Here is an 18,620-nt window from a genome sequence, read left to right on the forward strand (position 1 = left end):
TTCTGTGAGGTCAGCATTCCCACCGGTTGAAGGTTCCATCACCTGACATGTCTGTTTTGAACTTCCACTCCTATTTCATGAGTCGAAATGCACAATTGAACAGAACCATGCTGTGTATGATTATCTATATTTTGGGCACTGCAGGGCAGACAATGCTCTGTAAAGGCCCTCGCCTCCATCTGCCTTTTAGTTTGTCTGGCCTGGCACAGGGCAGATTCGGCACAAGAAAAGGGTGCCACAGAGGATGCTAATTGCTGAATGTAACTCGTTGTTTATTAACAATGCACTCAGAACTGTTCTTAATGCAGGCATGCCTCTTAGCACACATCCTGCCTTATGGACTCTCCGCAAGCAAACGTTATGTGTGCATGCATGGGTTCACATTTGTGAACTTGCCCTTATTCAGACTGTTTTTAAGTATGCACTACTTGCATGGGCAGTTGCCTAATACTAGCAGAGGGAATTCTGCAACGGGTGAGCCTGGTAATGTGTACCTAATGGAGAGATTCACGAGACATACTTCAGAACGCCTCATCAGACTGGCGCAAACCAACAGCCTTAGGATCCCTAAATTCAAACTCAAAAAAGCAGGAGGGACTAGTTTCCCAGTCATGGCGTCCCAACTATGGAACTCAATGCCTGACTCATTAAGAGCTACTCTGTCCTTCCAAACCTTCAAGAATGATTCACAATCGTGGTTGTGGTCCCTTCACCTCTGAACAGGACTCTCACCACACAAGCTTACCTTCGTTTAGAACCCAATACACACACCTACTTCCTTTCTGCACTGACACTGTTGATGCCTTCCCTTTTACTGTATTTCTGTCGTGTACCTGTAACTGTTCACGAAAATACTGCTGAAAATAACCTGTAAATGCTATATGTGTGTAAATGTATATCAAATCTATGTTTAATGTCTGCAACCTTTAAAACTGTCCTGCGCCTAGATACCTCAGGGTTTGGAGCGCCATATAAATGAATAAACAATACAATAATACAAGGGCAGGAAAGGTGGGAGGCAACTTATACGCCAATTATTGTATTGCAAGTCCCACACGACAAGTGTACACCTATTAAGACATTACGAGTATAATGACACACCATAATAGCCCTATTTCATGACGACGTTCATAGATGACAACACTCCATGCCTGATTCCGATCCAGAGACACTCCAGAGAATGAACAGCATGAAGATACAGAAGAGTAGCCATACAAAGGAAACACCGCTGTTTATCTGCATCCGTTGCTTCCGTGCCAGCAGTCTTTGCATTGTGGAGTGGAATTCCTGGATCACTGCATGCGCATGTAATTACCACATGCAGCAGCCTGCCTAGAAAGCCAGATAGCTCGTAATGAGGCTGCTACTGTCGTTAGCTGATTATCAATTAGTAAATCAGCAGCATTCGTTCTTAATGCGCCGGAGGCATGAGTACTGTGATCGATTGATGGGTGGGCCTTATTTCTCATTATAGGGCCTGTGGTCCTGATGCAATCATGGTGAGTGTTCATTGAAGAGGACTCACTTTCAGCCTTCATAGAGTGGGATATTAGACAGCACTTGCAGTGCTTATTTTGTGGGGGGGAGGGGTTGCCAGAGCTCAGCCCCAGCACTTATTTCTGATCTCAGCCCTATTATGATGTAGTATTTTGGCAACTTTATTATTTTAACTGCCAGTCAGTCCTAGTAATATAACAATCAACGGCAGACTGCACTGGCCAGGATCTGTACATACTAGACCGGCTCATTGTTATTCATGAACTTGATGACCCAGTTTGGCAGGGCAAGGCTATTTATCTATTTTCACAAATAACAAGGAGTTGGAAGGTGACAATGCTGGGCACTGATGACGGCATTGCCCACGCACTGCTCTGCTCAGCCTGCATGGCACTGCTGCAAGTTCTGTTGATGACGGCATTGCCCACGCACTGCTCTGCTCAGCCTGCATGGCACTGCTGCAAGTTCTGTACTGTAATATCTGGCAGAGTGGGTTAACAATAACAGGCCAGTCACCAGCCAGCAGCCCCAACACAGGGGCAATGACAGTAAAAAGGCCCATTTCGATGAGAAGTGGAAGTTCACCAGTTTAGTAATGATTTTTCCTGCATTTGTCCATCAATTTACCGCAGGAGGAAAGCATGGTTGCTCATGTATTTTGTGGATAAATGGTTAACATGTTCTAACTGCCACCAATTGGATCAGAGCATAATGTTAACGCTGAGGTGTTTCAAGGAAACATTTCAACATTATATTTCAAGACACAACTAATACATTACGTGGATTGATATCTGTAAATTGCACAGTGTATAAATCACCCTTAATTAACCGATGGGAGTTGCAGCTTAAACCTCAAATATGTTGACACTGTATGGAGCAGCATTGGGGTGGTGTCAACAGTGGGCAGGGCACTTTCCCTCCTGTTGTGTCACAGGTGTGCTAGAAAATATGTGGGGCCTGGCATGTATTGTCTTTCAAATTAAGCACTGGGCACTTGCCACTTAATAGCCTGAGGACTGGGTAATGTAGTCCTCTTTCTATAAATGTAAGCCCGGCATAGTTCTTTTTAATGATTTCTCCTTTGGTGGCATTAACTTCCAGCAAAAAGAGGGGACACAACAAGAAAACCATCCACCTCAGCCCTTGACTCAGACATTTGTCTCTGAGAATGGTGGGTTCAGTTTGCTGTTTAATATCTTCTATAATTTTTTATATCAATATTAGAGCCCATTTGACAAATATGCAGGTTAGGATTATTGCTGGCCCTCAGTGGATTGGATTCAATCACACTTAAATCTACAACATTATAAATGTGTTCAGTAGCATTAATTAATGTGTTCTTATGCCTTAAAATCAATATAATTGTGGTGATCAGGTCTTCACTTATTAATAAAAGTATGCAACATCCACCTTCAAATGAGGGCCACCAGACTCAGGTAAAGTATCTTCATTATATTTTTTGATAACAATATGGCATGATCTTTAATGGTCCGTTTCTGTTTATATCTTTCCTTATTAAGAGGGGACAGCGGCTGGTGTTGAATCAGGAGAGTGCTGGTGCTCTGTGCTCTCTCACTCGTTCTCCAAATCATCTGCCACTTCCAGCTCATGCTTCTTGCCTAAGGTTCTTCCTCTTAAGCTGTGCATGGCACGGCACTTCCTTGGGACAGAGCACTAACCAAAGTCTTGACACTACTCTTCCTCTACCAATAGTTCAGTACAGTTCATAGTACCTTGTTTGTTTTGTTTGTTTGTTTTATTAATTTGTATAGCGCTCCAGACCCGTAGGTAGAAGGGCGCTTAAGGAAGCGGTTACAGGTATGAGATAAACATTTACATGGTACAGCAATTTACATAGATTACAAGGTATAGGCAGCAGTTACATAAAATTTAGGCAAGGTGGCGGCCTTAGGGAGGTGAAGGTCTTCGAGGTGAGGGTAAATGATATTCTTTGTTCAGTAACCAGCCAATAACCTGTTTCCTAAATATTGGAAAGGACTCGATAGTTTTAATGTTGAATGGAATGTTGTTTCTAAAGTTGGGAGGCAAGCTCTGTGAAACTAGCGCCACCTGCTCTTTTTAGGGCAAATCTAGGCACTGACAGGCATAGGGAGTTGGAAGATCTGGTGGTTTTGGCGACGGTTTTCAAGGTAAATTTATTGGTGAGGTACGGTGGGGCTAAGTGGTTAAGGGACTTGTAAGTGAGGCAGATAGTTTTGAGGTCAATTTTTTGCTGTATGGACAGCCATTTACACGCTTTCCTGGTTGTGGAGATGTGCTCTCGCTTAGGGATGTTAAGGGTTGCGCGTAGGGCATTGTTTTGGAGAACCTCGAGTTTGTTGATTATGGATTGGTTGGCTCCTAGGTACAGGCTATTGCAGCAGTCCAGTTTGGACTGAATGAGGGCTCTGGCAAGAGTGAGTCAACTGTTGGGGGATAGGAATGGTCTGCTAGCCCTGATAAGCTCACCCGTGTAGGCAGTGGCTGAGGCGGTTGCGTTGATTTGTTTAGAGAGGTTGGTATTGGCGTCTAGGTGGAAGCCTAGGGTTTTCACACTCTTAACAATGGGGATCGCATTACCATCTATGATAAAGTTATTGTAGCCAGGACTGAGTATTGACAGGTTGTTGGGGGAGCCAACTAGAAGAAGCTCTGTCTTCTCATCGTTCAGGCGCAGGCCGTGGGTGGCCATCCAAGCCTGAATGATGGAGAAGATTTTGTTAATCCGGGTGACGTCCGCATTGTAGTTGCCTGAGATGGTGAGGAGGATGTGGGTGTTGTCTGCATAATTCGTGTAGGTGACACCCAGACGGTCCAATTTGTCGAATAGCGGCTTTGTAAATATATTATACAAAGTGGGGGAGACACAGGAGCCTTGTGGAACTCTGCATGTGATGGGGATAGGGTCCGCTGCTGCTGTTGTGGAGAAGACACGCATGGTTCTGTTCGACAGGAAGGATTGTATCCATGAGAAGGCAGGGGAGGAGAAGTGGGCTGCGCTAGACAGGTGGCTGCAGAGGATTACGTGGTCGACTAAATCGAAAGCCGCTGAGAGGTCTAAGAGGAAAAGGATTACGGCATTACCTTTGTCTTTGATTTCATCAATCTTGCTTTTGAGGTCAACCAGAGCGGTTTCTGTTCCATGTTGAGGTCTGAAGCCAGATTGACGTATGCCTAGCAGTTGGTTCGATTCTAGGTACTTCTGAATCTGGATGTAGGCGACTCTGTCCAGAATTTTCAGCAGGAAAGGGACAGTGGTGTTGGGTCTATAATTAGTCGGTATGGCTGGGTCTAGTGATGGTTTTTTTAATAGAGGGAGGACCCAGGATTGTTTTAGGTTGCTGGGGACAAAGTTATTAGTGAATGAGAGGTTATTTAGCTTGGTGATAAAAGGGGAGAGGTCTCTGGCTCTGTCTTTTATTATCTGGGCAGGACAGCTGTCCCCTTTGCAGTTAGATGGTTTTAGGGAGGTGATGATTTTTTGGACTTCTAAGATAGTTACTTTTTTGAAGGAGAAGGCTATATTATCTTTGATAGGAGTTGGTGAGCTAAGAATTGGGTTGGTGGTCTTGTTGCTGAAGAGTTGTTGACGTTTGTCCTCAATTTTAGTTTGAAGTTCTGTGATTTTGTTGTTGAGGGCATTCTGGATGCTGGTGCACCTGGGTTTATCTTTTGAGCAGGTGTCTGGAGGCGGATTGGGATTTTCTAGCTCTTTTAGTATTTTAAATAATTCTTTGGTGGAGGAGCCTGCCTGATCGATCCTAACATTATAGGCATCTTCTTTAGTGCGAATTATCTCACTTTTGTAAAGCGCGGTGTGTATACTGGTGACTCTGCAAACTCAAACATTTTGAAATCTACCTGCTTGCAGCCTGCTGTTGGAAATTCCAGCATTTAACTTTAAAGCCCCAACGCTGAATTGCGCTCGCTTCCTGGAGGAGGCGGAGCGCGGTCACAATCACATGACTGATCACGTGACTCATTCTGGGCTTTTACTCGAGCGCAAACCGCCCGAGCGGTGTGTATACTGGTGACTCTGCGAACTAAAACATTTTTAAATCTACCTGCTTGCAGCCTGCTGTTGGAAATTCCAGCATTTAACTTTAAAGCGCCAACGCTGAATTGCGCTTGCTTCCTGGAGGAGGCGGAGCGCGGTCACGATCACGTGACTGATCACGTGACTCATTCTGGGCTTTTACTCGAGTGTAAACCGCCCGATCGGCGTTAAGCCCGCTGCGGGGACAAGGGCGCTGCTGTTTGGGCTGTTTGACTGGTTGGCTGGGCACGAAAAGATACGGAAACACCCCGCAGAAGTCACGTGCAATCAATGCGATCATTTTAGAGTACCACAGGTGGGTTACTTATTTTGAAAATCATTTGTATATCTGGGGGATATCCCAAAGCTAAACAAGTCATATGACCAAAGGATAAAAAGTCGCTAGGATCAGCCCGGATAAACAAGCTAACATCACCAGTTGTTATTTTTTTTGCATGTATGCTGGGGTAGGGAGACTGTTGGGGCTTGACCCCTTTGATCCCGCCCTGCGAAACAATCAAAAACTTAGATTTAAGTTCTAAGGAAAGGGAGACTGCTGGGGTTTGACCCTTTTGATCCCGAACACTGCAAACAACTGATATAACCTGACAACATCAGGGGAAAATATACTTACAGTCCCATTTGAAGGTTTGATAGCAGTGTTCCAAACCAACACACACACGATCTCCAAACACTTAATGGCAGAAGTAGTGTTACCGACTAGATTGGGTGACCACCCTCTACTAAACAACCATATAGATGACTTAATACTATCCGATGACAATGATAATGAGTCGGTGCTAGTTAAGGAAAGCATGACTCCGAATCATGGAATGAAAGATTCTAATCAAGGAGCAGTACCCGGTCCGTTCATGATAGAGGTCAAGATCGGCAATCAAACAGGGTGGGAGTTGCCACAGGAAGACATACAATTAAACTCAGAGAGCAATGAGGTCAACTCACACAGGAATAATCTCATATTCCATCAAATTGACAATACGATTCAAACGGGCCAATCACCTCAGCCTCAGGAAAGTTTAGTTGATGCAAAGCAGACTAAGGAAGTTCTGTCCCTTATGGCAAATGAAACATCCGACGAAAATGATCAAGACTTAGAAGCTACAAGGGAAACTGACCTTTTAAAGGAAGATGTGTCATAGAAGCCATCACCTGCACTAGAGATAAGACCAAAAACAGTAGAAGAAAATATTCCTAAGGCAAAGGATTTAATTCAACTATTTGATGACATTCCCGGGTTAGAACCCAATGCTACGGTTGGAGATTTAGCTAAAACAGCGAAAGGAACCTTTAATGGAACCAAAGGTAAAACAATAACCCCTAAACCAATCAGAATGGACTTTATAAGATATACAGACTTAGAAAAAGAAATATGGAAACCCAGGACCCTATCCTCAGGGGATGTTCAAGACAGAAATAACCATTTTTTTGGGAAACAATCCTTACTAAACTGTGGGACAGGCATTTCTGGGAATGTACCCAAAAGGAAATCAACTCATAAAAACATCACGGCAAACGAAATCCCTGATGCTGTCATGCTGGAAAACTCAATCTTAATAGATAAAGAGTCCCAGACTGTAGAGACGGCCGTTCAAACCATGAAAGGGGAAACCAAAAACCAGTTAAATCAAACAGACAATGACCAGGACTCAAACTTGAACACGCTACCATCAACGATAGAAGCACCTCAGAAAGAGGGGGAGATGACCAGCAAACTTAAGACAGGGGGAGAAAAGTGTGAAAAGGATGACTTCCTGATGATTACAACAATGGCAGCGATACTGGCCCCTTACATGAAACTACACGAAGATGCTACGGATACTCTGAAGGACCACACTACATTGCTAGCAATGGTTCATTCTAAGACAATCTTCATTGAAGGATTCATATCGGCCATCCAAAAAAATATGCAAAATGTTGAGGAAAGAATCTCTGATATGTTACACACCATCTTAGAACCAATTATGAAAGAGAAGGAAAACCGATGGAAAAACCCTAGGAGAGATTCTCTACGTGGTTCGGACTGCTCCGTTTTTCAATCAAAAGAATTAGCAAAATTGCAACCACAAATAGAAGAAAATGCAAACAAAGAGCATTTGAAAGAACGTACCTAAAATATGATTGAAAAAGGGACCTTAGAAGACCTAAGTAATCAGGTGGAATATCCAATCCCAACTCTGAGGAAAGGAGAAACAACTAAAGATACAATGGACACAATAAAAGGAAAGGAAAAAAATAAAGAAAATAATGAACTGGCGCCAAATACCTTAAAAATCCCTGGAGAAAACGAAACTCAAAGAGGAGCCACGGCGAACAACGATCAGAAAGTAAAACTTATCACAAAAAAAGGACAACACACACCTCAAAAAACTTTGGACCTTTCGCAGCACGAAAAAGATATTGATGTATCAAAAATGGATAAGCAGAACTCAAAATTGTGCCAAATATTTAAAAAAAAGGACGTAAAACAGAGGGAAGGTATCACTGTGTCGCAACGAAAGGAGCAAATTGCCATGAATGATAAGAAAGCGAAAACTACTCAACCATTACACATACTCAAAAAAACAAAAAATCAACCGCCGCGGAGGGTATGTAAATCAAATAAAAGCAAATCATTTTTCAAATGCCTGAGTACACCAAAGGAAGCAGCAACTATTGTAGTAAATGGAAACATTGGTAGCCAGAGAGAGGCCAATACGCAAATAAGTATGAGTCCAAAGAACAAAGAAGCAGTAGAAACGGATGACTCTGATCAGGAGTTAATGGATATGTCCACTTACTCCATCTCGGACGACAACGTTTCAACTGATAGTGACTCAGAAGAAGAGGAAATTGAAATAACTGATGAACAAGTACAGACGGAACGACAAAGGGGAGTTAAACCAATGTTGGATGAAAAGAGGATAATTGGGGAAAACGCAAACAAAGCTGAAACAACAAAAAAGGAAAATAATATAATCAAGCCCGAAATTGCAAGCAAGAAAAAATTAAAGACAACGATGACGGGAAGCTCAAACACACCAGTCAAAAGTCCAACAAGAAACCTGGAAAGTCAAAATATAAACAGCCTCATACCTATTTTGAAGATCAAGGAATACAACACAGAAGAAAGTGAGCAGAACAGTGGAACTGTTGATTTCCGGACTAGTCCCGTGAGACTACCGAAACGTCGGATTTAACCCAGAAAAAAAGGGCAGAGGTCTTCTTTTGGAAAGACTAGTACATACTGATGATGGTCTTATCCTAAACCGGGCAAATGTCCTAAGGTTGTTCCACCATATACCATCCTTGAGATTAATCAGCTGTAGTGATATAACCCTGACAGAATTTCCTGACAAAAGGTATATGGATAGTATTCGGGTTTCTACATGCTCCCAGGTGATTCACCAGCTATTACTATCCGAAGAGAGGCCCATAAGAAAGATGGGGTTCAAGATAACCGAAAAAAACAATAAAGAAATAGAACCAGAGTTACTGGATCAAGAAACTATCTCAAAGAAAGTTCTTTTTCAAGAGGTGTATGATATGCATAAAAAAGCCATGAAACAATCGCAGGTAACCAAACCTCAAGACGGAGAACAGGAGAGATGGGTATGGTTGGCCAACCTAGCAGCAGGAAAAATGAAGACACTATAGGGCCGGAAAGTAACACAAAAGGAAACATGGACCCTTATTTCCTAGAATACAATGGGATTCAACCACCTTCTAACAAAAAATGAATTTGAAAAAGAGATGCCAGGTGTACTATGCCTGCAGGAAACGTGGTTGAGTGAAACTCCCCTGATCGAAGGCTATTCAGTAATTATAAACCCAGCAAAGAAAGGAGAATAAGGAAGACCAATGGCGGGTCTGCTGATAGCGATAAAAAAAGACCTAAACTGGAATGTGATCCATTCTTGAAACTTGACTCCATATATTCAAATCTTAGTCCTGGAAACACCGTCGCCCCTAGACGATCAACACCACCAGCATGTTGTGCTGATGAATATATACTGGGTGCGAGGAGTTAAAGGAAACAAATCCCTTCCAAGGGACGTAGCAGAGGCAATTGATGATCTGAAAGCTAAATGGCATGACCCATGGATAATATTGGTGGGCGACCTTAATTGCACTTGTCTGGATGAAAACAATAAGGTACTCGAAGATGTACCGAAAATGGCCACAACCAAACACAAAAGAGGTGTCAACTGGAGGTCCACGTTACAATCTAGAGATTGCACAATCCTAAATGGAGTCACGTTAGGCGATATTCCAGGGAAACCGACGTGGCGAGGGCTGAAATCCAAAGCCATCTTAGATTACGTGACAATTTCAACTAATATGTCAGCGTTTATTCAAAAACTTGAGGTGCAACCGACCGAGGCTAGTGACCACAATGCTATCAAACTTACCTGTTCTAGCTTTCTTCCTAAGAACGTAAAGGAAATATACCCATTCAAGATAGAAATCAACACTGGGAGAACTCGAGTAAAAATGAATCCAGCCAAACTACCAACGCTGAACGATAACTTGACATCCACCCCAAACGATTTGTATTTGCAGCTACCTCTGCAAACCATCGCTTATGTTCCACTGCTAAAAATCTTCCATACTAGAATTAAACCTGGGACTACAAAACCAATAATGTCACATCGACATATATTCAATCAAGCCGTGGTTGATAAAAAAAAGACTATGAGGAATCAGTTAAAATCACTGAAAGATTTGAATGAGGTAAATAAAACTGATAAAGTACGAGAAATAAAACAAACCTTCAGAAATTGGACAAAGTTGCACAAAAAAACAATGTTAAACCACGACTCCCAGGCAATGTTAAGAACGATATGTGAGAGAAATACAGCAGAGACATGGGCCTTAATAAATAATAAAGGGGCTGTGCAAGATGCCCTAATAACAAATCCAGTCATAGAGAAACAATGGCAATTATACTATAAACATCAACAGCCAGTTCTAAAACCTCTTACAAATGATTGGATTACACCAAAAAGGCATGAAAGTTTGCTTTGCTGACTATAGACAGTGAGACATTAGAAGACATGATTAAAAAGCTAAAGAACTCTAGAGCACCGGGGCCAGACGGCCTGACAAATGAGGTCTGAAAAAGGACCCAGCAGAATGGGCTAAAATCCTACACCAACTGTTTAAATATATCTTGGCTTCGGGGAAACTACCGACTTCATGGAAGAAGAGCATTGTGGTGCCAATCTTTAAAAAGGGCCTAAGAACAGTCCCAGAAAATTACAGGCCAATTGCCCTTCTGGATGTGGCTGGAAAAATCTTTGCCTCCATTCTATTAAAATCATTGACAAATTGGGCAACACAAACAGGTCATAAGGATGAATGGCAATCTGGGTTCGTAAAAGGACAAGGCACTCCATTAAACATCTTTATTTTAAATCTGTTGAAAGCTCGAACCCTGACCAACAAAGAGGCGAAATTCTATATAGCTTTTGTTGACCTATCAAAGGCTTTTGATGCAGTTGATAGAGAGAGGATGTGGAGGAAACTAAAAAAATGGAATTGTCCAGAAATTCTACTCTACAACATAAAGGAATTACACTCGAACAGCTCAATTAAAGTGAAATTAAATAAAGCCGGCCTGTTATCGGATACAATTTCTACGACCATTGGGCTTAAGCAAGGCTGCCCCTTGGCTCCAGAATTATATAAACTATATTCCTCAGATTTGGAAAAAGCCTTTGTAGATATAAGATCCTTTCCAGCAAAACTTGCTAATATAGCAATTGGACCATTGATCTATGCAGACGACATAGTTTTAATCGATCAGACTCCTATAGGTCTTCAACATCAACTAAAAGCATTAGAAACATATGTCGTCAAAAACAAAATGACCATCAATCCAGAAAAATCGAGGATTTTGACGTTCACTAATACCAAAAAGAAGAAAAAGATAAACTCACCTCAATGGTATTTAACCAACAAAAAGATAACGAAAGTGACAGCTATCACGTACCTGGGGGTTTGTATCAATACCGACAGATATGAAGCCCCGAGATGTCAGGATTTAATAAACAAACTTGGAAACCTAATAGGCCAAGCTAAGATTCTAGTGGCGCGATTTTGTCGATTTTCCATGAAACCGCTGATAGACTTCTATCGTGCAAAAGAACTGGCAATCCTAACTTATGGATCACAAACCTCGCTCCTATTGGACAAGAAAATATGGTCATGTCTAGAAGGCAAGTTCTAGAGATCTATTTTGGGATTGCCAAAATCTTTCCCAATTCAATTAATTAGAAGAGAGCTGGCACTATCCTCTCTGAAAGTCATCGTGGAGTGGAAGATACTGTCTTTCTACAGAAGATGCCTGAACCGGCAACAAAGGGGGGCGTTGCAGCCATAAAAAAAGCAATGGCAGAGAGGTCTGAACCAATATTGACTGAATGGGCCAAAATATGCCAGATGATTCTTCTTAATTTGAATGAGACGGAAGAATACTTCTTAAACAACCCAGATCAAGTGAAAAAAAATGTACACCAGAGATTGGATTGATACACTGGACGAGCTCACTAAATATCGAGGCGATGAAGAATTCTGGGCAGTCCCGCGAAAACTGAATATACTACCCAAATACCTAACTCTTTTCCCCAATTGGTTCTTGAGGCAAGGCTTCTTAAAGCTGCGTTTGAATCTCTGGCCAAGTAGAACCAATCATTATAGAAAAAGAGAGAGAGAGACGACCCAAAGAATTGTAAATTATGTAAAAATGCACTAAAAGTTGAATCATTGAAACATTTGTTGCTGGAATGCCCTACTGTGAGAGGTGAACGACAGACGTACTTAGGTCATATCTGGCAAGAATACAGATTCAAGGACATTGATCTTTGGTGGTCATACCTGCTGGAAGGAGATAAGATCTCAAACAATCTTGCGGTCATAAAATGTATCCAGATCATCTTTGAAAAAATTGAGGGACAAGACAAACCTCTTGGAACAGTGAAAAGGACCTGAAATCAAGCAGACTTTTGCAGTGCTAAACACTAAGCAACATAAAAGAAAAGAAAGAGAAAGGAAATAAGAAACAGGCATTTTTATAAATGTCTATTAACATTTTAGCATATCTGCAGAACAGAAGTTTGGGATAATGCTATCCTTGTTTTTTGGGCTATTTTTATTGCATTATTCTTGATTTTTAAAATGTTCTTTAAGTTTTCTTTAACGATTGAATTAACTCTCGTCTTGATTTTGTATAGTTGAACTTGCTTTTTTGCCTCTCTCTTTTATGTCGTTTTCTTCTCTTTTATGTTGTTTTCTGCTTCTTGTTCGGTAAAAATAGCTAAAGGTTTTCTTTGTGTAAACCAAAGAGCTATAAAAAATAAAATAAATAAATAAATAAATAAAAGCGCCGAAATGTTCTTAAGGTTGGACTTGTTTTCAGATGAAGGGTTGGTTTTCCATAGGAGTTCTGATTTGGCCTTCTTTTTCCTCAGTAGTTTAAGATCAGGGGTGTAACACGAATTCAAGTGGCTTAATGGTTTGCTTTTACGTAGTTTCAAAGGGGCAATGGTATCAATGGCAGTGGCCATGGAATTGTTGAAGGTGTCAACAAGTAGATTTAGATCAGCATTGTCCGGTAGAGCGTTAAGGGTAGGTAGGACCAGGGGTAGTAGATGTTGCAGTGATGTTGCGTTTATTTCTGGTTTCTGGTTTGTTTCTGGTTGGGCAGGGTGGTGCCATGGGGCACATTTTAGAAGCTGCGTGGCTGATGTGAATATCGAGGGGGATGAGGTAATGATCCGTCCATGTGAGAGGTTGGGGGTCCTTGCACGTGGCAATGCAATTAAGAGTAGCTACCCAATCGATAATTCTGCCTTTCTGGTGGATCGGTGAAGTACTGAGTTGAGTGAATCCATGCTCAGTTAGGGCGTTTGCTAAGGATGTGGCTGCGACGTCCTTGGGGTCGTTGTAGCCGAGATTGAAGTCTCTGAGGATAATTGTTTGTGCTAGTGGCTTGGCATTTTCAGTGATGAGCGCGGTGATGTCTTCTTCGAAGACTCGAGGTGGGCCTGGGGGGTCTATATATAAGGTGTAGAGTGATAGTGCTTGAAGGAGAGGTTTGTAGCTTGACTGTGAGTAGCTCACAGGATTTCACTGATAGGGAGGAGACTAGTCTGCAGCCTAGTAGTGATTTAGAGATGATTGCTACGCCTCCTCCTTTGCCATTAGATCTGTCAGCTCTGAGGATGGAGTAATTGGTGGGAATAGCTAATGATAAGTGTGGTCCTGATGCCACATGTAGCCAAGTTTCCGTTAGGGCAAGGAAGTCGAGATCATTGGTTAAAATGGTGTTGGCAATTTCTGTTGAGTGTGCGGCCAGGGATCTAACATTGAGTAAGGCTCCTTTAAAAGGGAGTGGTTCAGGCTTATTGGGGGTCTTTAGGTTCTTTTTTGTTTTGGTATTGAATTTAGTGGGGTGGATGCTAGTTGTATGGGGGATCCTAGTGCCTAGTCTGTTGTTGCGGGCTGTGATATCCGGGTAGGTTGAACAGAAGAGTTTTGGAGATTTCAGAGTGGGAGCTTTGCAGGAGTCTTCCGGTTCCTTTGGGGCTACCTATATTCCTGTAGATGGTCTGCTTTCTGTTCAGATCTGTTGCTGTCTGTTCTCCTTGCTTTATATCTTCATAAGTATCTTCATAAGTGCCAAAGGAGATTTCACTCCAGGCAGTTTGCTCTCGCTCTTGAGGTGTATTTCCATTTGCCTCTCTCTATGTGCACGACTGTTCGGACTCGTACCACCAGTGCTTTAACGATTCACTGTGATGTCCTTTACCTGGTTGGTTTCCCCTTGATACAGCGGTACACTTTCCATGATCGATCTCTTCCTTTCTTCAGTGACCAGGTAGTCCATGCCTATTGCCTATTTTCTCTACAAGCACCGGAGGACTGCCTTTGGATAGCATTTGTTTATTTTTCTGATTTAGTTTAACTTGGCCATATCACCTCGTTTCAAACCCAGGGTCTGATGTTGCATTTTGGGTGTCATATCTTTTCTTCCTCTGATCTTGCTTCCTGGCCACTCTATACCTGATCTCTTGTTCGAGAGCATATGGGTGATCATTGATGTCTGATAGCCACTTTGGCATCAATCTGTATCTAAGAAAGTAGCATTTCAGAGTATTCAAACATTTATAGTTTTGAGGAGAATGCATTTGACTTGGATATAATATACATTGTATTCACTACTGATGCTATGTGGTTTGAGTAGTATCATCAAGTCATCCTCAAGCTAGACTCTCATTACATTACATAAAGTTCTTTGTGGGTGGTGCTTTAACGCTTAAACCAGGTGTTAAGTTTTCAATTTAAAATGTGCTTTGCTTCCACACAACCATACATTTGCTAATATGGCAACATATAAATTAAAGAGAGATGACGATATAGAATTATTATTTTCCCCATGAGGCAGCACGGAACATGCCTTCAAAAATAGACCAAATACACAAGAAACACAGACACTGAAATTCATTAGACTGGAAAGACTGTCCTAAACCGAAGTCAAGCAACATTGGTAAAGCGTTACAATTAAAAGATATCTAGAACAACATAGGATTTCCGGAGGATTAAGAATATGCATCATGCTAGATTTCAGAAACCCTGATGAGCGGGACCTATGCAAAAAATGTGAACATAACTTAAATAAGATCTCCATAGCCATGATGGAGTTATTTTTAGACCATGAGGACACAGAGCATAAGTGACCTGAGCTAGAAATTGACAAACTAAATTGGGAGAATTGTACACATCAGAAGCAACAAAAGCCAAAAATCATTTAACTTTAGACAGAATTATAAAATACATCAAGATGGGGTTAAGTTGAGGAAATCAGGCTAACATTCCAGAGATGATCAAGACTACAGAGATGGTTGTGTATACACATATAAACCCAAAAAAACATGGACCCACAGGTAATTCAGTAATTCTACACACATTAGTTCAGATGCAGTCAAGAAAGGAGAAACTCAAAAGCTAGAAGAGAGGCAACAGACACAGAACAACAAACAGGAAAAACAGAAACAAAAATGTGAGATTCCAAGAGCCCATACAACAAGGTACAACAATAAATACATAAAGAAACACAGTTGTAGAGGAAGAGGACACTGAGGTAGCGGAATTAGAAGAAATCAGTCGCTTAAGTACACTATCAGGTCCCAGGACACAAGACACTCCAATCAGGAGCAGTGGATGCAGGACTGTGTATTAAATCTGTCTTGCAAAACACTAAATCATTTTGAGAGACACGTATTAATAAAGGTTTATCTTTTGCACCCAGGTGCAATGTGAATTATAAAAATTTAAATACAGACTCATATAAATTCACTCGTAAATTGAACATTTCTTTCCATAATCGAGAACTTGGACAGCTAATAAATGAGCAGGTGTTACCCATCAGCACCTTGACCATGCAAGATATGGAGGACACCAGATTATTATTATCATTAGAAGAAGGATTTGAGCCATCTAATTTGCAGGTTTAGCATCAGGAATTTCAAATATCAGCAGACACGCTAACATCTTCCAAATGTAAGCCACAATCTAAATGTGTGCCAATCTTACCCTCAGGTAACTACATTGACGTATTTTATAAAGCAGTTACACAAGATTTATACACTAAAATGGACAAACAATCTCGACACTGAAGGAATACTAAATATCAAAATTTGACATACCATGAACAATAAGCATTAAAGGCTTTAATACCAGATCAACATAATTATAAAAGAAGCAGACAAAGTAGGGAACGTGGTAGTGCTTAATAGAACTGACTACCTCAATATGGCTAAATGACCTCATGAAAAACCAGGATGTTATAAGAAATTATAAGGCAATCCAACCAGAGAGATAACCACAGGAACAAATGGCTTAACAGACAAATACTAGACAAATACTACCATAAAGGGATGTTAATGGATGAAGAAAATATATTCTTAAAAAACAATTGTCCGATTTCACCTAATAATTACTTTTTAGCCAAGGTGCACAAAGAAAACAAAGACTTATCATCAGTAAATCGGCTCCTCTCAACTTATCTGTTGGCTTGTGGGTGATAGTATGCAGCTTTGCATTGTCATACATTGTATAAATGAAGGAACTTCTCTGTGCCATGAGATACTCGCTGTATTCCCTTATCCGTGACAAGTGCAGATGGTCATCCCTCTCTCCTGAAGAGTTTTTCAAGGAAGTCAATGGTTGTTTTATAAAGTCCAGACCCAGTTTTTTCCAGGCTTTATCTCGAATATCGATATTTCTCAGCAACACAAGTCTTGTGGATTTCAGCGCTGTCCCGCAAGCATTACCATTTTGGATTGCTTGGGCGATGTCACCATCCATGGCAGCCCACCAATGGTTCTGTCTTGGTAAGAATAATCTCCAGGTGACCCTCATAAACCTTTTCAATAATGAGAGTATAAATATCCCTCTCTGATGAATATATTTGTCAGCTTGCATGATGAATTTACCATGCACAAATCTCTGTTCAACTACTTTCCAGTTCCTTTCATCTGGCCAATGGAAAGTTGTCAACTTTCTCAGCGATTCCATATCAGGGCCCTCCGTGTCATTGTACATCCACGTGTGGTCGTCCAAAGAGCCATCACCGTCTTCTCTAAGATCGTTAATGGATGCTACTATGGATTCATTGTTCAAGAACTCTGTCAGACAATGACCAGGTTACATAAGGATTTGAAATAGGCATCTGCCTGTTTGTTCTTCCATCCCGATATATGTTGTAGTTGAAATGGGTAATCCTGCATTTTGGTCGCATGCTAACCTAGGCGTAGATGGCGTGCAAAATGTTGACTAAGGGCTTGTGATAAGGTGGAAATGTCTTCCCCACAAATAGAAATGGAAGTGTTGTACAGCCCACGCACATGCCAGTATTTCCTTCTTTTATTACTGAGTAGTTGGATTCGGCTGATGTCAGAGATTCCGATGCGTAAGCCACAATTCTTTCATCCCGGCCCTTATGTTGGGTGAGGAGAGCACCCATGCTGTAAGCTCTGACATCTGCTGACACATCAAATAATCATTGAATGGTTTAATTCAGGGTGCATCCTTTCAAATGATGTGTGACACCTCCCTGTCCATCAGAACGGTACCCCTTATTTGAGAAGGTTCTGCATCTGCTCCATTTTGGTTGAAAAGTTTCTAACAAACTTTGCATAGTATTCTGATAAACCCATACATGATTTTAGCTGATCTTTATCCTCAGGGGCTGGTGCTTCTCTGAAGGCTCTCACCAGGTCTTCCTTCGGTGTGATACCATCCCCAGAAATGGTATATCCCAGGTATTCCACAGTAGTGACTGCAAATAGCATTTTTCTTTCCATAGACATACCCCCATAAAGTCCACCACTTTACCAACTTTTTTCAATATTCTGTCCATGAGACATTGGAAGAATGATGCTGCCAATTAAAGGCCAAAGGGCATGAAGGTTAATTGGTACATTCCCAATGGCGTAATGAATGACATATGTTCCTTGGTTCAATAATGGAGAAGAACCTGGTGATGAGCGTTTCTCATGTCTAGTTCTGAGAATAATCTTGCAGTTCCTATTAAGTGCATCAGTTCTGACAGGTTCAGTAGAGGGTAGTTGTCTGTGAGAATGTTCTTATTGAGAGTTCTACGGTCAACACACAGACAGAGCTTCCTTGTCTCCTTCTTAGTGAGGACCACTGTACTAAGCCAGCTGGTCGCCTCAACCGGTTCAATGACTCCTTCAGCCTCTGTGTCATCAAGCAAGGATTGTGACTCATTCCTTGCTGTGACCGGACACAGGTCAAACCTTGTGCTACACTGATGACACATCCTTCTTTAATATGATTTTGTGAGCACTCTTCATCATGCATCCATTTTTCTGGTTGAATATTTCTATGTGTAGGTCTGTAATTTAATTGATGAATCTTACCGATACCGACTGCGGCACATATCTTACTTAATTTTAGAGAATTTGTGCACCCTAAAATTGAATCGCTAATGTCTGCAGCATATACTCTTTTCCTTGTTCTTCTTCCATTGAACATCAGCAAGCAGTGGGTGTATCATGGCAAC

This window comes from Ambystoma mexicanum, chromosome 1q (assembly GCF_040938575.1).
Source record: "Ambystoma mexicanum isolate Mex_15411 chromosome 1q, UKY_AmexF1_1, whole genome shotgun sequence".
NCBI lineage: Eukaryota > Metazoa > Chordata > Amphibia > Caudata > Ambystomatidae > Ambystoma > Ambystoma mexicanum.